Source organism: Leptinotarsa decemlineata, unplaced genomic scaffold (genome assembly GCF_025532065.1).
Source record: "Leptinotarsa decemlineata unplaced genomic scaffold, Ldec_3_MD MMD2_tig00000576_RagTag_RagTag, whole genome shotgun sequence".
Lineage (NCBI taxonomy): Eukaryota > Metazoa > Arthropoda > Insecta > Coleoptera > Chrysomelidae > Leptinotarsa > Leptinotarsa decemlineata.
The window spans coordinates 9555695-9560884 of record NW_027412551.1 but is presented as its reverse complement, the minus strand read 5'-3'; positions in this window follow the sequence as shown (position 1 = coordinate 9560884).

Sequence of the window (5190 nt, the reverse complement as noted above, 5' to 3'; positions counted from 1 at the left end):
GTATATAAAATATTTATTATGTTTAAATGAATGAGATAAATCTCGCACTGAAATATAATCTGCTGAGATTGGCAAAAACAATGTGCTTTGTGATAGACATATTAGAATTGAGGCCGACGTCGCGTCTATTGATAGTTGTGCCGGCTTCTATTTCAGTAGGGGAGATATACCTAATTACTAGTAGCACCTTGAAGTTACAGAATTGGTAAGGAGTGAAATGAACACTTAAGACACTTATTTATCAAAACATAACTTTACTACTCCGAAAAACTTCATACTTTTTTTATACAAATTTTTTCATATGCCATCTCATCAACACAATTGTTGGTGAGATGACATAGTGTAAAACTGACTACTAAAGTTGGCAAATATCGCAAACAAATACTTTTGTTGCTTTAGATACCCAAGCCAGCGCATTCGGTCTCGGTCCAATTCAAACAAGTCTGACATCGTACCCATGTTTCTCCCGCACGGAAACGGGAATATAATTCGTTACAAAATATACATGCAACATCATCCTCCGAATCGCTACTATCCTTTTCAGAGTCTTCTTCAGGTATTACGACCTTTTTTGCAGCTCGGGTGGATTTCCTTAATGCTTGCGCTTTCTTGTCAGCAACTAGCTGCTTGGCTAAGTCAATATCTGGGGTGGTATTAATAACTCCATATTTTCTTCTCTGTGACACTGACACTTTAGGTAATGGTGATATTTCTGCCACATAAATACTTCCAACTTCTCTATTTTCATCAAAATCATTCTTATTACTCATTACACGTGATGGTCCTGGAACGATGGAAACAACTTCTTCCATCCGTTCTCGCTGAATACTTCGGCAATAACATCGGCAGGGCAAAACATCCAGTCTGGAAAGACATTTGCATTAAAGAGGCAAATGAATGTTGAAGAAAAACCATTTGTTGCGTTCTTAACAGTGGCTGCTTTCATACATGCTGCTGGGCTGACTGTGTTACAGTCAGGCCTGGATGATTCTTCAACCATGGTGAGCTCTTGATTATATGAACGAAAAGCCGAATAAAAACTTACGTCCAGGGGCTGCAACCGATGGGTACAGTGTGGGGGGAAGCAAAACAGCACTATGCCACTTTTGCGTATAATATAACTTCCAAAAAGTTTTTGATGCCATTAGCCATCCCATTCTTTTTTGTTCAACAGCAACGATGGCTTGCTGCATATTTTGGTCGGGCATCCAGTTTTTTCTGGATGATTTTCTCTCGTACCGACCCATCACTGTAATAATAAATAACTATATTTGGAAAGAAGCCATCAAATTAACAAAATAAATATGAATGTATGATATCTGCCATCTCGTCCACACGAATAGTATGCCATCTCAGACAGAAATACAGGCAGATCCTTTTGCTAACCTATATTTTAGAAGCTTTGTTTTAAAGACACCATAATATAGGATATACTAATTAGGCCACCATAAAGAACATTAATATTGCATATTGGGACTTACCTTAATTTCAAATAACCATCAATAATGAGTCAACCTTTAATCAGTTCATAAAAACTTTTATGAGGCAAAAATCGACTGTCTAGCCCAGTGGTCGCCAACCTCTTCAATGTGTTGAGCTACTTTGTTAATTTTGGAATAAACAGTTAATTTATCATTATATGTATTTATTTTACTATTTAACTGGTAATAAATAATACATAGGTACTAATAATAAACTAATAACAAAATAACTAATATTACTAGTACGTACTTGTTCATAGCTACATTCCTACCTATCAAACGAAGGTGTTTGAAAAATAAACACAAACTTTTATACAGCCACAACGGCATGTCACGTATAATTTAAAAATAACAACAGAAAAGTAACGCACTATCATGAACATAAACATTGAAAAATAAAAAAGCACGTTCAATGAGAAGGCTGACACTCAGACTCATCGATAATTGTTTTAATGTTTGCAGTATAATTTGATGCAGCCATTCGAATACAATTATCCGAATGTTCATCTGTAAGTCCATTGCGATATTTGTTCTTAATAAACTTCATATTGGAAAAAGAAGATTCACACAAATAGGTTGAACTGAATAATGCTTTCACTTTCAAGGCAACACGGCATAGAACTGAATATTTGTCTTTACTTACAATAGGCCAGATACATTCAGTACTTGAGACTAACGATTTTAAGGCTAAATCATTTTGAAACTCAATGACTTCCATTTCTGTTGCAGCGATGTCTTCGCCAAAGTTCTGCATAACATAAGTTGCAAACTGTTGGATATCAATTTCCATAAAGGGTGAAACAACAAACTGCGTTACTAAAGCCATTTCATTGAAATCCTTAAAACGATTTTTGAAGTTATTCTTCAGGGTAGAAATTATTTCTACATGATATTTGTTGTCATAGGGTTCTAATGGATTTTGAGATATTTTTTCTGAAAGAATAGGAAAATGCTTGGCATCGCTGTTAATTAGGTTTTGTTCCCAAAACTCCAGCTTTTTGATAAATGCTTTTATATCAGAAATCATTTCCGCTAGTTCTTTGTCTCTCCCCTGAAGCTGCAAATTAAGTTCGTTTAATTTCTCTGTAATGTCCACGAGAAAATCAAAATCTCTAAGCCAGATTGAATTTTCTAGTTCCGGAGTCGGTTCATCGCGTTGTTTAAAAAATTGAACTATGCCAGATAGGACATCATTGAAACGTTTTAGCGCCCGTCCTCTACTTAACCATCGGACTTCAGAGTGAAGGAGTAGGTCCCCGTATTGACAGTCAAGTTCATCGGCCAAGGTTCTGAATAATCTTCTTTGTAACGCTTGAGCTCTAGTCTTGTTCACAATTTTTACCACCAGTTTCATAACGTTGTTTAGTTTCAGGAAATTTCCACATAATGCTTGCTGATGGATAATGCAGTGGTAACAGAGAAATTGCGGAAAAGTTTCATGTTTACGACATAACGCCACCAGACCCTTACCACAACCCACCATAGCTGGAGCGCCATCGGTTGTCAAGCTTACCATTTTCGATATTGGAATTTTCTCGGAAGAAATAATATTTTTTAAATGAGAAAACAACTCATGTCCAGTAGTGTGTCCTTTCAGTGGAATGAACTTCAAAAGATCTTCTTTAATCGTAAAATCACTAAAAACCGTCCTGACGAACACGGCCATCTGGGCAGTGTCAACGACATCTGTTGATTCATCCAGTTGAAGTGAAAAATAAACACAGTTATCTAACTCAGTTCTTAACTGTAAAAAAATATCATTGATCATTACTTCTACACGTCTCATCACTGTATTAGCAGAAAGTTGCATAGATTTTATAGCTGAAACTATCTCGTCTTTATTTCTAAAGTTGGCAAATAACGAATCAGCAGCTTCTAAAAACGCCTGTTTTATCATTTTCCCGTCTTCATAAGGTTTCTTTTTTTGTGCAATTATCTGGGACACACGGTAGGATGCTTCAGTTGCAGCCTTATGTTTGTCGACTGTTCTTAAAAATATTGATTGTTGTCCAATTAACTGATTTTTTAACTGTTTCAGTTTCTCCTTTCTGGTGGCAGAATTTAGTGGGAATGATTTTTCAAAATTAGAATGTACAGTTTTTGATGTCTCTCAATATTTCCTTTTTTAGCAACGGAGACCGAAGTATTACATAGCAAACACACATTTTTATCTTTAACTTCTGTAAAAAAGTATTGTTCTTCCCATTCCGAATGAAAGTGGTATGTCTTTACCTTCTTACAACTGCTTGCCATAATATAATTTTTTTTGTTCTCTACTAATCCAACCGCTGGACGTTGGTTACGCGTTCAGTTTTAAACTAAGCGCAATGTCGCCGCGCCGTGCGTATTTATCCCGTTCAAAGCAATCCAGATCGTTCTCGAACACTAACGCGCTGGTCCGGCTGGTCGGTTCTAGCCGATTCTAGCATGATGGCGTCAGCGGCAGATCGCTCACCGCAACGTTGCCGCTGTTTATGTTTAATATTATGACAATTAGATTTTTTTGTGGAATTTTCGGAATCTTCTCTGATTTTTGCAGTTTGTATTCTTTAAATTTAAATCGTTGTGAGAGCTACCAGAATTGCCTCCGCGAGCTACTGGTAGCTCGCGATTGACAGGTTGGCGACCACTGGTCTAGCCTACTGCCGCCAAAACGAATCTGTAGCATGGCTTTTGCACACTATTGCTCAATGTTCGAGCATTGATGATTGTTTTCGGTCAGAAAAGCGCCAAATTTTTAATAGATGTAGATAAAATACGTGTTATGCCGTCTCAGCCAGTATGCCATCTCAGGGATATCTCCCCTAGTTATACTTTAGTATCACTGGTGTCGAAGTAGATCAAAAATTTGTATGAAAAGGAATCACTTTTTGATAGAAAAATATGGCGTGACATCACTCGCCACTATCAACTGTTTCGTAAGAGAGGGGGCCTTGAGACCCTTCCCTCGAAAGGTATTATAATTCTCTGTACAAAGACCTGCACTATTTTGAATTTGAATAACTGGTTGCGGAGTTATTGGTATATGAATCGTAGACTAGAAAAAATTATAATTCGTAACTTGTCAATCAGTTTGTGAGTTATTGTGTTGAGATTAACACTACTTTTGTCATTTTCAAAACAATAAATCAACCGTCCGATGAGGATGGTTCAAAGAGATGGCACAACCAATACATGGTGATGCTCTGAACTGGAACACCTCAGGAAGACAGCGAGAACAACCTTTAACAAGGCAAAACGTACAAGACTCTAAGAGGACTGGGGAATATATTAAGCCAACCTCAGACAGTTCCAAAAAGTCTGCAGACAAAAACAAAGAGAAGCCTGGAGAGCCTACTGTGACGCTCACTAGCTTCTAGGCTACAGAAGGCACTCTCAAATGACCACCATAAGAGTATCGGCATCCTGACGAGGGAGAATGGCAACAAAGCCGCCAACCTCCAAGAGAGTGCTGATATTCTTATGGAAACTCACTTCTCAGGTTCCGTCTTTCCTGGAAGGACGAACTGGACGGAAGTACCAACAACACCCTCACAATACGACTGGCAATCTCCTAGTGCAGTAATTGATGAGGACAAGATAAGATGGGCCATATCGGGCTTTTCCCCCTTCAAGTCACTAGGACCTGACGGCATAAGACCAGCCCTACTTCAATGGGGATTGGATATTCTTATGTCGCACTTGGTTGAAATATTCGAAGCCTCTCTAG